Below are 16,615 nucleotides of genomic sequence, written 5' to 3'. Positions count from 1 at the left end.
CTATGTAACATCGATACTTTTGTTGGTCATCGGTGATTGGCTGGAGGAATATTGAAAGTTTGAAACCCTTTCTGGTTCTTTGCGATGACAGTTTCGGCCATTGGAAGAAAGTGTAATGGTCGCTCATCCTATGCAAAGCGGACTCAGCAGAGGCACAGCAGCTGAAAGAAGATCCTAGCAATATATGAAGAGGGGCCCGGACAGTTGATCAATGCGGACAAGTCCGCTGTCATGTTCAGCCCAAATACATAGGAGAGGTGTGATGGAGGCGTTAAATATAAGATCAGAGACGATGAACCAGAAATATCTCGGTCTTCCGGTGTTTGTGGGTAAATCGAGGTGCAGTGTCTTTGGTTATTTTAAGGAAAGGGTCTGACAACCCATTCAAGGGTGTAAGAATGGCTGCTTTCCAGAGCCGGCAAAGAAATTTTAATCAAAAGCCGTGGCTCAGGCTATATACCGGGGTTCACAATGGGATGCTTTGATATCATCAAAGAGCTGTGTAACCAGATCAGTGCAATAAAAGCTCGCTTTTGGTGGAATAATCAGGATAAGGAGGGGAGTATGCATTGGGTTGGATGGGAGAAGCTGCTGAGTCTAAAGGCATTAGGGCGGGTTGGGTTTCAGGGATCTCCATTCTTTGAACATGGCATTGTTAGCCAAACAAGCATGGAGACTCCTGCGGAGTTTGATATGGGACATGCTAGCGCCTGGACGTCAGATCTGGACGTTAGCGTCCGGATGCTGCCCGTACATGGAGCGAGCGAGTGCCTAGCGCGTTGAACTCGCGAGCGAGCGCACTAGCAGTGGGCCTGCGGTGGCCCGGACATTGTCCACGCCGCCCCGAACGTCGTCCATGGTGCCGGCCGCTTCCCACGCGTATCACATGTGCAACACCCGATTTACTTTTGAAACATTAAGATATAATAGTTGCAACATACAAAAGAAGACAGACGAAACACTTCAAACAAGCATCTGAAACACTTGAAAAATATTTGAAAACCATTCCAAACATATGTGTAAGGTTGAGATGGCGGACTAAAGGGGGGTGAATAGTTATTTCTAAAAATTAATCGCGTTGACTAACCGAAACAAGTGCGGAATTAAAACTATCGGTCTAGCCAAGACTGCACCCCTCTATCTATGTTCTCTAGCACCTTCTAAAAATACTAATTAAGCAACAAAGGTGTCGGGCTAGCTAGAGTTCACCTAACCAATTGTAGGAGCAAGGTCACACAAACCTATGCCACTAGTACTTCAAGTAACATGGGAGCTCCTACACATGCTAGAAGCAAAAGCACAAAGCCACCTAAGCTCACTAGCAATGCTCAATAACAAGGCAACTAATGCTAAATTAGAGAGCGCAAATACTTAGCTACACAAACTAAGCAATGTAACTAACAAGGTTACACAAACCAAATTAGCCACGCAAGGGAGCTACTTCTATGCTACACAAGCTAGAAGGTAACTAGTGAGCTATACAAGCAAACTAATTATAAGAGCAACTACACAAGCACAATGTATATGAAAGTAATTACGAGCTTGTGTAACGAGGATGCAAACCAACGGGAAGAACAAAGTTGACACGGTGATTTTTCTCCCGAAGTTCACGTGCTTGCCAACACGCTAGTCCCCATTGTGTCGACCGCTCACTTGGTGGTTCGGCGGCTAATTGACATCGCCCGCCAAGCCCACACGTCGGGCGCTGTAAGAACCTACCCCAAAAGTGAGGGTAGCTCAATGACATACTCAACTAGAGTTGCTCTTCGCGGCTCCCGCAGGGCAAGCACAATGCCCATCGTAAGGCTCTTCTTCGGAGCACCACACAAGCTTCTTGCAGGCTTCGACGGAGACCACCACCAAGCCATCTAGGAGGTGGCAACCTCCAAGAGTAACAAGCACCACTGGCTTGCAAGACGACCATCTAGTGCCACTTGATGCAACCTCATGATGCAATCGCACTAGAATCGTTCTCTCACACAATCGGATGATCACTATCAAGCATATGTGAGATGGAGGGCTCCAAAGCACTCACAAGTATGGACATAGAGTCCCCCGAGGTGCTCAGCAAAAGCCATGGCCGAGACCACCTTCTATCTATAACCCCAAGGGCTAAACTAGCTGTTACACCTTCACTGGGCAAATTTCGGGACGACCGGACACGCATGTCGTTTGCACCGGACGCGTCCGGTGGTGAGCGGACGTGTCCGGTCGCAGCTGACCTGCCACATGTCCCATTCAAACTAGTAGTTGCCACCAACGGCTCTCTCTGACATGTCGCATCGGACGCGCTGTTTGAAACGACCGGACGCTAAGCCGCAGCGTTCGGTCGAGTCTAGTAAGCTCATAGGGCCAACTAGACGCGTCCGGTCACTCCGGACCGGACGTAGGAGACGCAGCGTCCGGTCGAGTCTAGAGAGCTCCCAGAGCCGCTCTGGGCCGACCGGACGCTCCCAGCGTCTGATCAACTATTACGTTGAACACCGACACTCGCTGATTCATACCGGACGCGTCCGGTCGCTAACACTTAGTCGCTCACCTCAGGTCCAATTATCAAACGCGTCCGGTCACCATATCGGACGCGTCCGGTCACTTCCGTCTGACAACCCAAAGTCTAGATAGAATACCGGACACGTCCGATAGACACACCGGACGCGTTCGGTCACTCTGTGACCAACGCGACTAACTCCTTTTTTTCATCAACTTCTTCTCCTTTGCAAATGTGTCAACACCACCAAGTGTACACCACCATTTGTATGTGTGTTAGCTTTTCACAAACATTTCCCAAAGGATTAGCCACTCAACTTGCCACGCCACTCGATCCTAGCGACGATGCAAAGTCAGATCACTCAAGTGGCACTAGATGACCGATATGCAAATAAGTTTGCCCCTCTTGATAGTACGGCCATCTATTCTAAATCCGGTCATAAACTTCTCTACACACCTATGACCGATGAAATGAAATGCCCTAGGTTATATATTTGCCTTGCGCATTCCATTCCATCTTCTCCAATGTCGATGCAACACATGCACCAACACGATCAACAATGATATGATCCACTTCATATCATCACGTGATCATATTGGTTCATCGATCTTGACTTCACTTGCTTTTCACCGTTGCCTTCATCCATCGGTGCTAAGTCTTGGTCAAGCTTCACCTCCACGCGATCCATCGCTCCAAAGCCTCTGACTTGCCCTTCACGCTTACAACCGGTCCATCAAGCCAAGTCTTGTCTTGATCTTCTCCACCTTGATCACATGACTCAATGTCATGTCTCATGTGCAATGAGCTCCTTCATCATCACATGTATGAGCTTTGCAACACCTCCGAGCCATTTCAACCTTCAAGGCATATGTTGCTCATACACATGTACCTATGGACTAATCACCTGTGTATCTCACATAAACACAATTAGTCTACCTAGGTTGTCACTCAATTACCAAAACCACACAAGGACCTTTCAATATGCAACATCCAGATGAAACAGTTGCAAACATACATATGAAACACCTGAAAAAACTTGAAACATGTGCTTGCAAAAAAACATGCATGTATATGTGTCACACCCAATTTTAAGGATAAAATTGAATGCACAAAACTCGTGTGTGCCCAGGAATCAATCACACACACAAGCTAACAAATTACAATAGTATCATTACGGTGTCTCATACATCAGAGTTATAATAAAACTTAGTCTTATACATCACAGCGGAATAATAAAAAGATAATAAACTCTCGTGGCCGTCATCACAGGGAAGGTCAACTGGTTGACCACAAGCCTAATAATCCTCCGGGAAATCCTCATACCCGTTGTCATCTATTGCCCATCCGGGATTTTTATCCAAGTAAAGAAAATAAACAAGTGTAAGTACATTTTGTACTTAGCAAGCTAACATGGGGTTATGAAGCTCAAAAAGGATAGACTCTGGTTTACTGCAGTTAGCATTTTTAATAGGTCAAACTTTTATTCTCAAGTATTATCAAGTTATGCTTAAACTTCCATTTAATTCCCATAAGAACATATATCAAGGTCAGGTTTACCATATTTCATCATAGAACAACTTAAATGATCATCATCAAGTAACCAGTTATTCTGTGAGTTTTCCGGGCTGCTCGTAACCGTGAGCACGACTGTTATAACAGTTTGTTACCCTCTGCAGAGGTGGTGCACATTCACCGCGAGTCGTGATCCCCATATGCCCGGGTTAATTACTCCCATGTCACTACCAAGGTGAGCGGGCAGAGTACACTATGAAGCCATTTCATAGGTTTCCCTAACAAGTTAGGGCCGCTAGGTTTCCTTGGCAGGCAGATGTAGGGACCCCCCTTTCCTATGGCACAAATCCATCGTGGCTATACTCATAGGAACAGAGGCAGCCCTATACCCAAAGTGGCAAGCCCTATTTGCGCCAAAAAGGTAACCTCTAACCAGTTAGGAATGGTCCTATTACTGAGCTAAAGTCAGAGCCATATGACTCTCCCGGTTGCACTATCAGTCCCAGCTTTTGCCGATAGATAAGTCCTTATGGAGGGCCGGGAGCAACATGAACAAAGGTCATTTGCACTTTCGCCCTATGGAACAGTTGTTATAATTCATGTTACTCACTTTGTTCCATAGTATCATTCATCAATATGTATATCAAGTTCAATTAGAGCACTAGCAATCTACCCATATGCATTTAACCCATAGGAGACAAGGAACAGGATAATAATCACTAGGATGTCCTTACGGGTATCAAAATTAGACACATGCAAATGTGTAATTGCTTAGAGTGAAATAGGACATCAAGGAAAGCCCATGTTAAACTTGTCTTGGTTCACAAACTCGTGCTGGTCCTACTGGTCGTCGAAGAGTTCTTGGTCTCCAACGTTTTCCTCACCGTCTGAACGCGACCAACACAGCAACATACAGCATTCCAAAAGCATTCATGCAAAGCAAACATTCCTATCATTAGAACAGTACACCAATAGTATTGAAATCAAGATAAAATGTTTGTAAAACTAATCTACATTTCGCTATGATCACGTCAACGCGAAGTTCATGAAAAACGGAGCTAAAATACGAAAGTTATGATTTAAACGGGTTCTCCTATAGCCATATATTTAATTAAATCTAATCATGAAATTAAAAAGTTCCAAACTTGACTAACAGTAGCTCCAACATGTAGCTTATGAAATTACGAAGCTAACGCGATTTGAATGGATCAATTCGGAGTTAAAACGACAATTTTATAAGCGAAACAGTTCAAATGACATTTTTGTAAATACTGAAAGCGTACTTTTGACTTAAGCCGTGGAGTTTACGCTTTCTAATCGAGATTGCGCATTCGAGGAAATACGTTTTGGACTGCGGGTTAGGACTTAGAAAAGTCTAGGGGCTCTTATGCAAAATCACCCACGAAGGGGTATCTTTCACTGGTGGCCGTTGATCTCGCGATGGACGGTTCGAATTAGATGTGGGGGGAGAGAGAGAAGGTTTGGCGGCCGGAACAGTGACTCCGGCGAGGCTCAGCCATGGCCGGTGGCAAAGAACACGTCGGCGAGCTCGGTTAGGGGGGCTAGGGTTTGCCAAATGGGAAACCGAGGGCACCTGAGAGCTCGAGGGGAGAAGGGGGTCGTGGCCATGCCATTTTGGCGGCCGAAAATGGGGGCTAGCGCGGTGGCCGCCATGGCCGGCGACCATGGCCCGCGGAGCTCGTGGCCAAGGCTCGGGAAGCCAACAAAAACGAGAAAAATAGCTACCGGGAGATAGAGGGGAGGACGGCGAAGCTCACCAAGGGGGAAAAGGAGTTGGAGGTGGCTCGGAGGAGGCTGTCCATGCGGAGGGGCGGTCGACGGAGCTCGGAGATCCCGAGCGACGGCTGTGGCCTTCTTCGGTGCTCGGCAAACGCAAAAATGAGAACGGGGGGCAGCAGGGAGGGGCGGAGACGGCTCGGGGCCGATTTAAAGCGGCCGGGGCGCGATGGGGGGCACGCTCCCACGACGCGGAGTGGGGCGGTGGTTGTGGCCTCACGACATGGCCGGGCGGTTCCGAGGGGCGCGGGGTGAAGACGGCGCCGACAAGCTGGCCCGGGCAGTCAGCGGTTGGGCGCGGGGCGTGGGCGGTTGCCTAGTGCGGGCGTAGGCGTTGCTGCAGGGCTAGGCGCGGCTGCTGGGCTAGCGACGCCGAGGCGCGCGGCTGCTGGGCCAAGAGCGGCGGCTGGGCTGGGCTGAGCGGCTGGCGGGCCGAGTGGGGAAGAGGGAGAGGAGAGTGAGCGGGCCGCGGAAAAAAACGGGCCTGCAGGCCGAAACCGAGGAAGGGAGTGGAGAGAAAGAAATTTCTTTTTCCTTTTTATAAATAAAATTTTCAAATCTCATTTTCAAGGTAAATTTGAATTCAATTCAAATTTTAGTCAAAGCTAATCACTTCAAAAATAATGTACAGCAGCATGAATGCCTCAACTTGTATCTATTCCTTATTATTTATTTTAATTTCACCAAAAATATTATTTTTCCTATACTTGAATGCACACAAAATAACATAAATAAATCAAATTTACTATTTTAAAACAATGTAAACTTTAGGGTGTTACAATTCTACCCCCCTTAAGATGAATCTCGTCCTCGAGATTCAGGTGATTGCTTACTCAAACAGTTGGGGATAAGTCTTTCTCAGATCCTCTTCTCTTTCCCAAGTAGCCTCATCCTCTGTATAACGATTTCACTGCACCTTGCACATCTTTACTGTTCGGCTTCTCGTAACTCTTTCGGCAGTTTCCAAAATCTTTATCGGATACTCTTCATAAGTAAGATCTTCCTTGACAACAAGTTCTTCCAAAGGAATTTGTTCTTCTGGTACCCTCAGACATTTTTTCAACTGGGAAACATGGAACACGTCGTGCACACCGGACAAGCTCTCAGGCAGTTCCAACTGATAAGCTACTTCTCCACGTCTCTCTAGGATCTTAAAAGGTCCGATATACCTTGGGGCTAACTTTCCCTTCATATTGAATCTTCTCACACTTCTCATTGGTGACACTTTTAGGTACACATAATCACTAATCTCGAAAGTCAGCTCTCTTCTGCGGGTATCAGCGTAACTCTTCTGTCGAGACTGAGCCACTCTCAAATTGTCTCTAATCATTCTTACTTGTTCTTCCGCGTCTCTAAGGACATCGGGACCAAACACTTGGGTTTCTCCAGTCTGATTCCAGAACAGAGGCATTCTACACTTACGTCCATACAACGCCTCGAAAGGTGCCATCTTGAGACTCTTTTGATAACTGTTGTTGTATGAGAACTCTGCGTAAGGCAGACTCTTATCCCAACTATCACCATACTGGAGTGCACAGGCTCTCAACATATCTTCCAAAATCTGGTTGATCCTTTCAGTCTGTCCATCGGTTTGTGGGTGGTAAGCGGAACTGAAATTCAACTTTGTTCCCAAAGATCTATGTACTTTATGCCAGAATTGCAATGTAAATTGGGTGCCTCTATCCGACACAATTTTCTTGGGAACACCATGTAAGCATACTATTCGTTCCATGTATAACTCTGCTAATCTTGCACCATTATAAGTAGTCTTGACTGGTAAAAAGTGAGCGACCTTGGTGAGTTGATCCACTATTACCCATATTGAATCATAACCTCTTTGAGCACGGGGTAATCCTACAATAAAATCCATACCAACTTCTTCCCATTTCCATTCAGGGATCTTCATTGGTTGAAGTAACCCTGCAGGTCTTTGATGCTCAGCTTTCACTCTTTGACAAGTGTCACACAAAGCCACATATTCTGCCACATCTCTCTTCAAACCATACCACCAATACTTTTCTTTGAGATCCAAGTACATCTTGGTACTTCCGGGATGTATAGAATAAGCAGACTCATGGGCCTCTTGCAGAATTGCATCATGGATAGCTTTCACTTCTGGTACACATATCCGTTTTCCGAACCAAAGGGTACCATTCTCATCCATTCTGAATCCGGGTGCCTTTCCAAGCACTACATTCTCTGCTATCTCTTTAAGTTTTTCATCCTCCAATTGACCTTTGCGTATCTCCTGCTCCAATGTAGGCTCTATCACCAATTCCATTGCATTAGTGACTAGGCTCAAGTTGAGATACTCCATTTCAGCACACAACTCTGCTGACATAGATGTTGTCCGAATTCCATTGGCATAGCTCTTTCTGCTAAGTGCATCAGCTACGACGTTTGCCTTTCCCGGGTGATAATGCACTTCCAAATCATAGTCTTTGATCAATTCCAACCAACGATGTTGTCTTAAATTCAGATCTGATTGGGTGAAGATATACTTCAAACTCTTATGATCAGTATAGATATCACTCTTATGTCCAATCAGATAATGTCTCTAGATCTTCAAAGCATGAACCACAGCTACCAATTCCAAGTCATGAGTAGGATAATTCAACTCATGCTTCCTTAGTTGTCTAGATGCATATGCAACCACTCTTCCTTCTTGCATAAGCACACATCCAAGACCCAAACGGGATGCATCACAATATATAGAGAAGTTCTTGTTTAAATCGGGCAAAATTAATACCGGAGTTGTAGTCAATCTCTTCTTTAGCTCTTCAAAGTTTGCCTGGCATTTATCCGACCATACATACTTAGCATTCTTTTCCAACAAAGCTGTCATAGGCTTGGCTAGCTTGGAAAAGCCTTCAATGAACATTCGGTAATAACCAGCCAATCCTAAAAAGCTACGAATCTCACTTACAGTAGTTGGTGGTTTCCAATTCAGTACATCTTGCACTTTGCCTGGATCCACTGCTATTCCACCATTGGAGACAACATGACCTAGAAAAGAGACTTCCTTTAACCAAAACTCACACTTGCTCCGCTTAGCGTACAACTTATGTTCTCTAAGTTTTTGCAAGACCATCCTTATGTGTTCCGCATGTTCTTCTTCAGTCTTGGAGAATATTAATATGTCATCTATGAATACTACCACAAATTTATCCAGAAACTTCATGAACACCTTATTCATCAGATACATGAAGTATGCAGGTGCATTGGTCAATCCAAAAGACATAACGGTGTACTCATATAATCCATACCGTGTAGTGAATGCTGTCTTGGGTATATCCGAGTTCCGAATCTTAAGCTGATGATAACTAGATCGGAGATCAATCTTAGAGAACACATGAGCTCCTCTCATGATCAAACAAATCATCTATCCTAGGCAAAGGGTATTTATTCTTGATGGTAACCTCATTAAGTGAGTGGTAATCCACACACATCCGTTGACTACCATCCTTCTTATCCACAAAGATCACAGGTGCCCCCCACGGGGAAGAACTGGGGCGTATGAAACCTTTTTCTTGCAACTCTTTTAGTTGTTTCTTAAGCTCTTCTAATTCATTAACTCCCATTCTATATGGGCGTTTAGCTATTAGTGCAGTTCCAGGTAATAATTCAATAATGAATTCAATGTCTCGGTCAGGTGGCATACCTGGCAAGTCATCGGGGAAGACATCCGGGAATTCCTCCACGACACGATCTTGTTCATTGACTTCACCATCTAGCTGATTCACTGTGGCTGTAGGCTGAGCTTGCACTACTACTTCTACACAGATTCTATCCCCATTGAGTGATGTCACAACCACAGATTTCTCCTGACACTAAATCACTGCCCGGTGTTGTTTCATCCAATCCATTCCCAGGATAAGGTCAATTCCCGTTGTTCTCAACACAATAGGCTTCACCTTGAAGTCTACCCCCCTTAAGGAAATGCTAGTTGAGGGGCTCCAATAAGAAGCGGGCATACTACCTCCCGGGGAATTCACTAGTATTGGGTTTTTCATGGCACACAAAGGTATGCTATGCATTCTAACAAAAGCTTGGGAGATAAAAGAATGCGAAGCACCAGAATCAAAAAGTATGGTAGTAGAAATAGAATTGACACTGAACGTACCCAACATGACCTCAGGCATCTCCTGAGCTACATCAGATGACACATAGTTCACCTTCGCTGTGAAAGGTGGTCGGGCATTGAACTTCTGATTGTTGGCCTGGTTCTGAGGTGCTTGTTGGTTCTGCTTCTTAGGACACTGATGAGCATAGTGCCCTACTTCTCCACATCGGTAACAGGCATTGGGATTGTTGGGTGCACCACTCTTCCCAGGAGAATTGTTAGGCACTCCCTGGCGTGTTGCAGGATTGCTAGTCTGTTGCGAGGGACGCTGATTTCCAAACTGTTGCTAATACTGAGGGCGTTGCTAGAACTGGTTCCGCTGAGGATACTGACCATGGTTTCCCTAATGAGTTGGTCCTTGATTCCTCTGCTAGAAACCTTGCTGGCGATACGCACGTGGGCAAGTGTTGCTTCTAGAAGCTTGCCCTTGGAGCCTTCTCTTCTTAGCTTCCATCTCCTTGCGCTTATCATCAATCACGATTGCACGATTCACCAAAGACTGGAAGTTAGGATAAGTATTAGACATCAGCTGGAGCTGCAGTCCATCATAGAGTCCCTTGAGGAAACGGCGTTGCTTATCCTTGTCATCTGCCACATCATTAGGAGCGTAGCGAGATAGTTGTGCAAACTTGTCCCGATATTCCGCCACAGTCATTGATCCTTGCTTGAGAGATCTAAATTCTTCCTGCTTTAGTTCCACTAGTCCATCAGAAATATGGTATGATCGAAAACTATCCTTAAATTCCTGCCAAGTGATATCAGGAGCATTGTTGGGACGTCCAAACTGGAATGATTCCCACCAATCCTGAGTAGCTCCTTGGAGTTACCCGGAAGCGTACAACACCTTCTCTAGGTCGTTGCATTGTGCTATGTTCAGTTGTTTCTCCACAGCACGCAACCAATCATCGGCCTCCATAGGGTCTGAGGCATGTGTGAACACCGGTGGACGACCTTTCGTAAACTCTCCACGCTTATCTCTAACCTAGACAGGCGGTGGACCTCTTGCAGGTTCATTGTCCAAGCGCTGCATCATAGCTTGCATCAGCTGCGCTTGCATTCCCAATATCTGTTCCATGGTCACAGGTGGCGGTGGTGGATTTATAAGAGCATCACGCCCACGACCACGGCCTCTGCCTCTTCCTCCTCTTGCGGCCATCTGTTTTTCAACAAATGTGCAAAATTTAGAGATTTTTTTCCAATTATAGAGAGCTTACAAAAGATAAGAAACAATGCTGAGAATTTTCTGGACAAGATTCAAATTCAGCAGTTCAGTAAAACTGTTATAACTCGAGTTTCAGAGATCCAACAGAGGTGCACCAAGATACGTTAGAAAGCTTAGGACATCAGCTACAACTTTCATTTAGACCACTTTTACAGATTCGAACTCGCACATAGTCAAAAATAGAGCTAAACCAAAACTGTTCTGAGTTCTAGACAGCGCAGGAATATCAACTTGTGCCAGCTAGATCTCCCAAACCTGAATAGCTATTGACATGATTCCAAAGACACTTGAAAGATACAGAGGTCTAGTTATCTCCACAAAAATTTCAGAATTTTTATCATCCCAGATTTCGAGTTACCAGGTAAAGAACACAGGCTGCTCCAGAAATCAGCACAGCAGAGATAAGATAAAACGAAACATCTGCATTAAGATTTCATTCTAAATTTAAAGTTCCAATCTAAGGAAGTTGTGGACATGCCCACAAACTTCCAGCAATCAAGCAAAATACCAAATCAACCAAGTTCACAAATCAAACATCTAATCAACCAAGTTCACAAGACCAACAAGACTAAATAAGGACACGAACTAACGACGTGATAATCTAGATCAAGGCACCTAACACCTATGGAGCGGTGTCAATCATGGTGAAGGAACGGCGCTTCTTCTTGTAGATGGAAGGCTGTCCCAATTGTGCTCGAAGTTCATCCACTTGTTTCTGAAGACGTCTCTGCGCCCTCTGAGATGCACACAGTTCTCCTTTGACCTCATCATCCACTCCCTGCATAGCGTGGACATGCTGCACCGTTGCCTCCAGAGTTGGGTCATTCTCTGGTGGAGCCAAAACTTGCCAAACACCCTCATGATCATTTCGAGGAAGGAACCTGAAGCGATCCTCCCTCATGGCCTCGAAACAACGACCATGGTAGTGGATGTAGGCATTCTGTGCTGCATCCTCCATGCCATCCAAAGCATGGGCTCTCCTGGCAGGGGCACTGTGGACAGTCTCCACCTCATGTCCATTAATGATATCATTCCATGCGGTGACCACCAGCTCTACCTTCCAGAAGGTAGCCTCCAGTGGGTGCTTGTACTCGGCGCAGTGGTAGCTGATGGAGGCGTGCAAGTCGGGGAAGTAGTCGTCCAGCATGCGGGTGAGGAGAGTGTGGTAGTAGGCTGTCTCTGGAGCTGGCTTGAAGTAGTACTTGCACTTCCAGCCAATCTCATCGTCCTCAGGGTGTAGGTGTAGGGGAAGTAGCCGTCGACTCCTCAGGTGTAGCTACCATAGGGTAGACGGGCACGGCGACTGGTGTAGGAGTAGGTGTAGGCGTCGGTGTAGCCATCTCCTCGTCGTCGGAGATGATCACAATCTCCCTCTCCGCCGGTGGGGCACGCGGGGTGAACATGGCACGATAGCCGGCGGTGCTGAGTCGAGCAGTCTTCGGATTATGAGACATCTATAGATTTAAAGTGAGATAGAAATTAGAATCAACAATTTTAAATAATAGATTAAGGTATAAAAAGCATAAATGTTTTAATAAAATAACAAGAATAAGTCAGTAAGCAAGAATCCAGAGGAGCAAAGATGCTAAAATGACCTTTTTCTAACTAGGCTTGCATCCTACAGTCAACAGGGCTCTGATACCAATTTGTCACACCCAATTTTAAGGATAAAATTGAATGCACAAAACTCGTGTGTGCCCAGGAATCAATCACACACACAAGCTGACAAATTACAATAGTATCATCACGGTGTCTCATACATCAGAGTTATAATAAAACTTAGTCTTATACATCACAACGGAATAATAAAAAGATAATAAACTCTCGTGGCCGTCATCACAGGGAAGGTCAACTGGTTGACCACAAGCCTAATAATCCTCCGGAAAATCCTCATACCCGTTGTCATCTATTACCCATCCGGGATTTTTATCCAAGTAAAGAAAATAAACAAGTGTAAGTACATTCCGTACTTAGCAAGCTAACATGGGGTTATGAAGCTCAAAAAGGATAGACTCTGGTTTACTGCAGTTAGCATTTTTAATAGGTCAAACTTTTATTCTCAAGTATTATCAAGTTATGCTTAAACTTCTATTTAATTCCCATAAGAACATATATCAAGGTCAGGTTTACCATATTTCATCATAGAACAACTTAAATGATCATCATCAAGTAACCAGTTATTCTATGAGTTTTCCGGGCCGCTCGTAACCGTGAGCACGGCTGTTATAACAGTTTGTTACCCTCTGCAGAGGTGGTGCACATTCACCGCGAGTTGTGATCCCTATATGCCCGGGTTAATTACTCCCATGTCACTACCAAGGTGAGCGGGCAGGGTACACTATAAAGCCATTTCATAGGTTTCCCTAACAAGTTAGGGCCGCTAGGTTTCCTTGGCAGGCAGATGTAGGGACCCCCCTTTTCTATGGCACAAATCCATCGCGGCTATACTCATAGGAACAGAGGCAGCCCTATACCCAAAGTGGCAAGCCCCATTTGCGCCAAAAAGGTAACCTCTAACCAGCTAGGAAAGGTCCTATTACTGAGCTAAAGTCAGAGCCATATGACTCTCCCGGTTGCACTGTCAGTCCTAGCTTTTGCCGACAGATAAGTCCTTATGGAGGGCCGGGAGCAACATGAACAAAGGTCATTTGCACTTTCGCCCTATGGAACAGTTGTTATAATTCATGTTACTCACTTTGTTCTATAGTATCATTCATCAATATGTATATCAAGTTCAGTTAGAGCACTAGCAATCTACCCATATGCATTTAACCCATAGGAGACAAGGAACATGATAACAATCACTAGGATGTCCTTACGGGTATCAAAATTAGACACATGCAAATGTGTAATTATTTAGAGTGAAATAGGACATCAAGGAAAGCCCATGTTAAACTTGCCTTGGTTCACAAACTCGTGCTGGTCCTGCTGGTCATCGAAGAGTTCTTGGTCTCCAACGTTTTCCTCACCGTCTGAACGCGACCAACACAGCAACATACAGCATTCCAAAAGCATTCATGCAAAGCAAATATTCCTATCATTAGAACAGTACACCAACAGTATTGAAATCAAGATAAAATGTTTGTAAAACTAGTCTACATTTCGCTACAATCACGTCAACGCGAAGTTCACGAAAAACGGAGCTAAAATACGAAAGTTATGATTTAAACGGGTTCTCCTATAGCCATATATTTAATTAAATCTAATCATGAAATTAAAAAGTTCCAAACTTGACTAACAGTAGCTCCAACATGTAGCTTATGAAATTACGAAGCTAACGCGATTTGAATGGATCAATTCGGAGTTAAAACGACAATTTTATAAGCGAAACAGTTCAAATGGCATTTCTGTAAATACTGAAAGCGTACTTTTGACTTAAGCCGTGGAGTTTACGCTTTCTAATCGAGATTGCGCATTCGAGGAAATACGTTTTGGACTGCGGGTTAGGACTTAGAAAAGTCCAGGGGCTCTTATGCAAAATCACCCACGAAGGGGTATCTTTCACTGGTGGCCGTTGATCTCGCGATGGACGGTTCGGATTAGACGTGGGGGGAGAGAGAGAAGGTTTGGCGGCCGGAACAGTGACTCCGGCGAGGCTCAGCCATGGCCGGCGGCAAAGAACACGCCGGCGAGCTCGGTTAGGGGGCTAGGGTTCGCCAAACGGGAAACCGAGGGCACCCGAGAGCTCGGGGGGAGAAGGGGGTCGCGGCCATGCCGTTTTGGTGGCCGGAAATGGGGGCTAGCGCGGTGGCCGCCATGGCCGGCGACCATGGCCCGCGGAGCTCGCGGCCAAGGCTCGGGAAGCCAACAAAAACGAGAAAAATAGCTACCGGGAGATAGAGGGGAGGACGGCGAAGCTCACCAAGGGGGAAAAGGAGTCGGAGGCGGCTCGGAGGAGGCTGTCCGCGCGGAGGGGCGGTCGATGGAGCTCGGAGATCCCGGGCGACGGCTGCGGCCTTCTTCGGTGCTCGACAAACGCGAAAATGAGAGCGGGGGGCAGCAGGGAGGGGCGGAGACGGCTCGGGGCCGATTTAAAGCGGCCGGGGCGCGATGGGGGGCACGCTCCCACGACGCGGAGTGGGGCGGCGGTTGCGGCCTCACGACATGGCCGGGCGGTTCCGAGGGGCGCGGGGTGAAGACGGCGCCGACAAGCGGGCCTGGGCAGTCAGTGGCTGGGCGCGGGGTGTGGGCGGTTGCCTAGTGCGGGCTGGGCGCGGCTGCAGGGCTGGGCGCGGCTGCTGGGCTAGCGACGCCGAGGCGCGCGGCTGCTAGGCCGAGAGCGGCGGCTGGGCTGGGCTGAGTGGCTGGCGGGCCGAGCGGGGAAGAGGGAGAGGAGAGTGAGCGGGCCGCGGAAAAAACGGGCCTGAGGCCGAAACCGAGGAAGGGAGTGGAGAGAAAGAAATTTCTTTTTCCTTTTTATAAATAAATTTTTCAAATCTCATTTTCAAGGTAAATTTGAATTCAATTCAAATTTTAGTCAAAGCTAATCACTTCAAAAACAATGTACAGCAGCATGAATGCCTCAACTTGTATCTATTCCTTATTATTTATTTTAATTTCACCAAAAAAATTATTTTTCCTATACTTGAATGCACACAAAATAACATAAATAAATCAAATTTACTATTTTAAAACAATGTAAACTTTAGGGTGTTACAATATGCAATATACAGATCTACTTTTGCAACATCCAGATAAAACACTTGCAACATTTGTCTGGAACAAATGAAATATTTTGAACATACACTTGAAACATACGCGTGTATAGTCATTACAACATGTACAACATTCCGATCTACTTTTGCAACATCCATATAAAACACTTGAAACATACATATGAAAAAATTGAAACACTTGAAACATAGGTGTGCAACATGTTTGAAAACGCCCGAAAACACTTGAAAAACACAGCATTGTTGGCGGCCACGGCCTACCTGGTGGGGAACTGCGATGGCGCGGGCCTCCTCTTCCTGCCGACGACGCGAGGTGAATGGGGGCACAGGCACAGGCACAGGACTCCCTAGGCACAGGCGCAGGCCTCCCTTGCCTCCTCTTCCGCGGCGGGGGTGGGGGGCGAGGTGGATGGGGGTGTGGCGCTGGGGGCGAGGTGGATGGGGGTGTGGCACTGGATGGTGGTGCGGCGCTGGCGCGCGGAGTAGCAAAGGAAGGGCCCGGGTGCCTCGTGGGAAGGAGCAGTGCGGGAAGCGCCGGGCATGCAGGAGAGACGCACGGAGCAGGCGCTTCATACTAGGGAGGGAGCGGGAAAGAGAGCGCCCTGCTGCGAGACTTTGCGGCGACGGGGTCAGTAAGAGATGCGGTGCGGTGAGAGGCTTGGAGCAGCTGAGGAGGACATCATAGTCTGAGTAGGGAATTTTTCTTTTTTTAGAGGCTAGTCAGCTGCGCACGAGGAAGGGAGGACTGGGAGCCACCTTTGACGAGGCGGACATCCGTGGCCGAGCATTTCCGATCCGAC

The sequence above is a fragment of the Miscanthus floridulus genome, chromosome 3, assembly GCF_019320115.1.
Source record: "Miscanthus floridulus cultivar M001 chromosome 3, ASM1932011v1, whole genome shotgun sequence".
Taxonomy (NCBI): Eukaryota; Viridiplantae; Streptophyta; class Magnoliopsida; order Poales; family Poaceae; genus Miscanthus; species Miscanthus floridulus.
The sequence above is the reverse complement of the archived record's forward strand: the minus strand, read 5'-3'. Positions refer to the sequence as shown.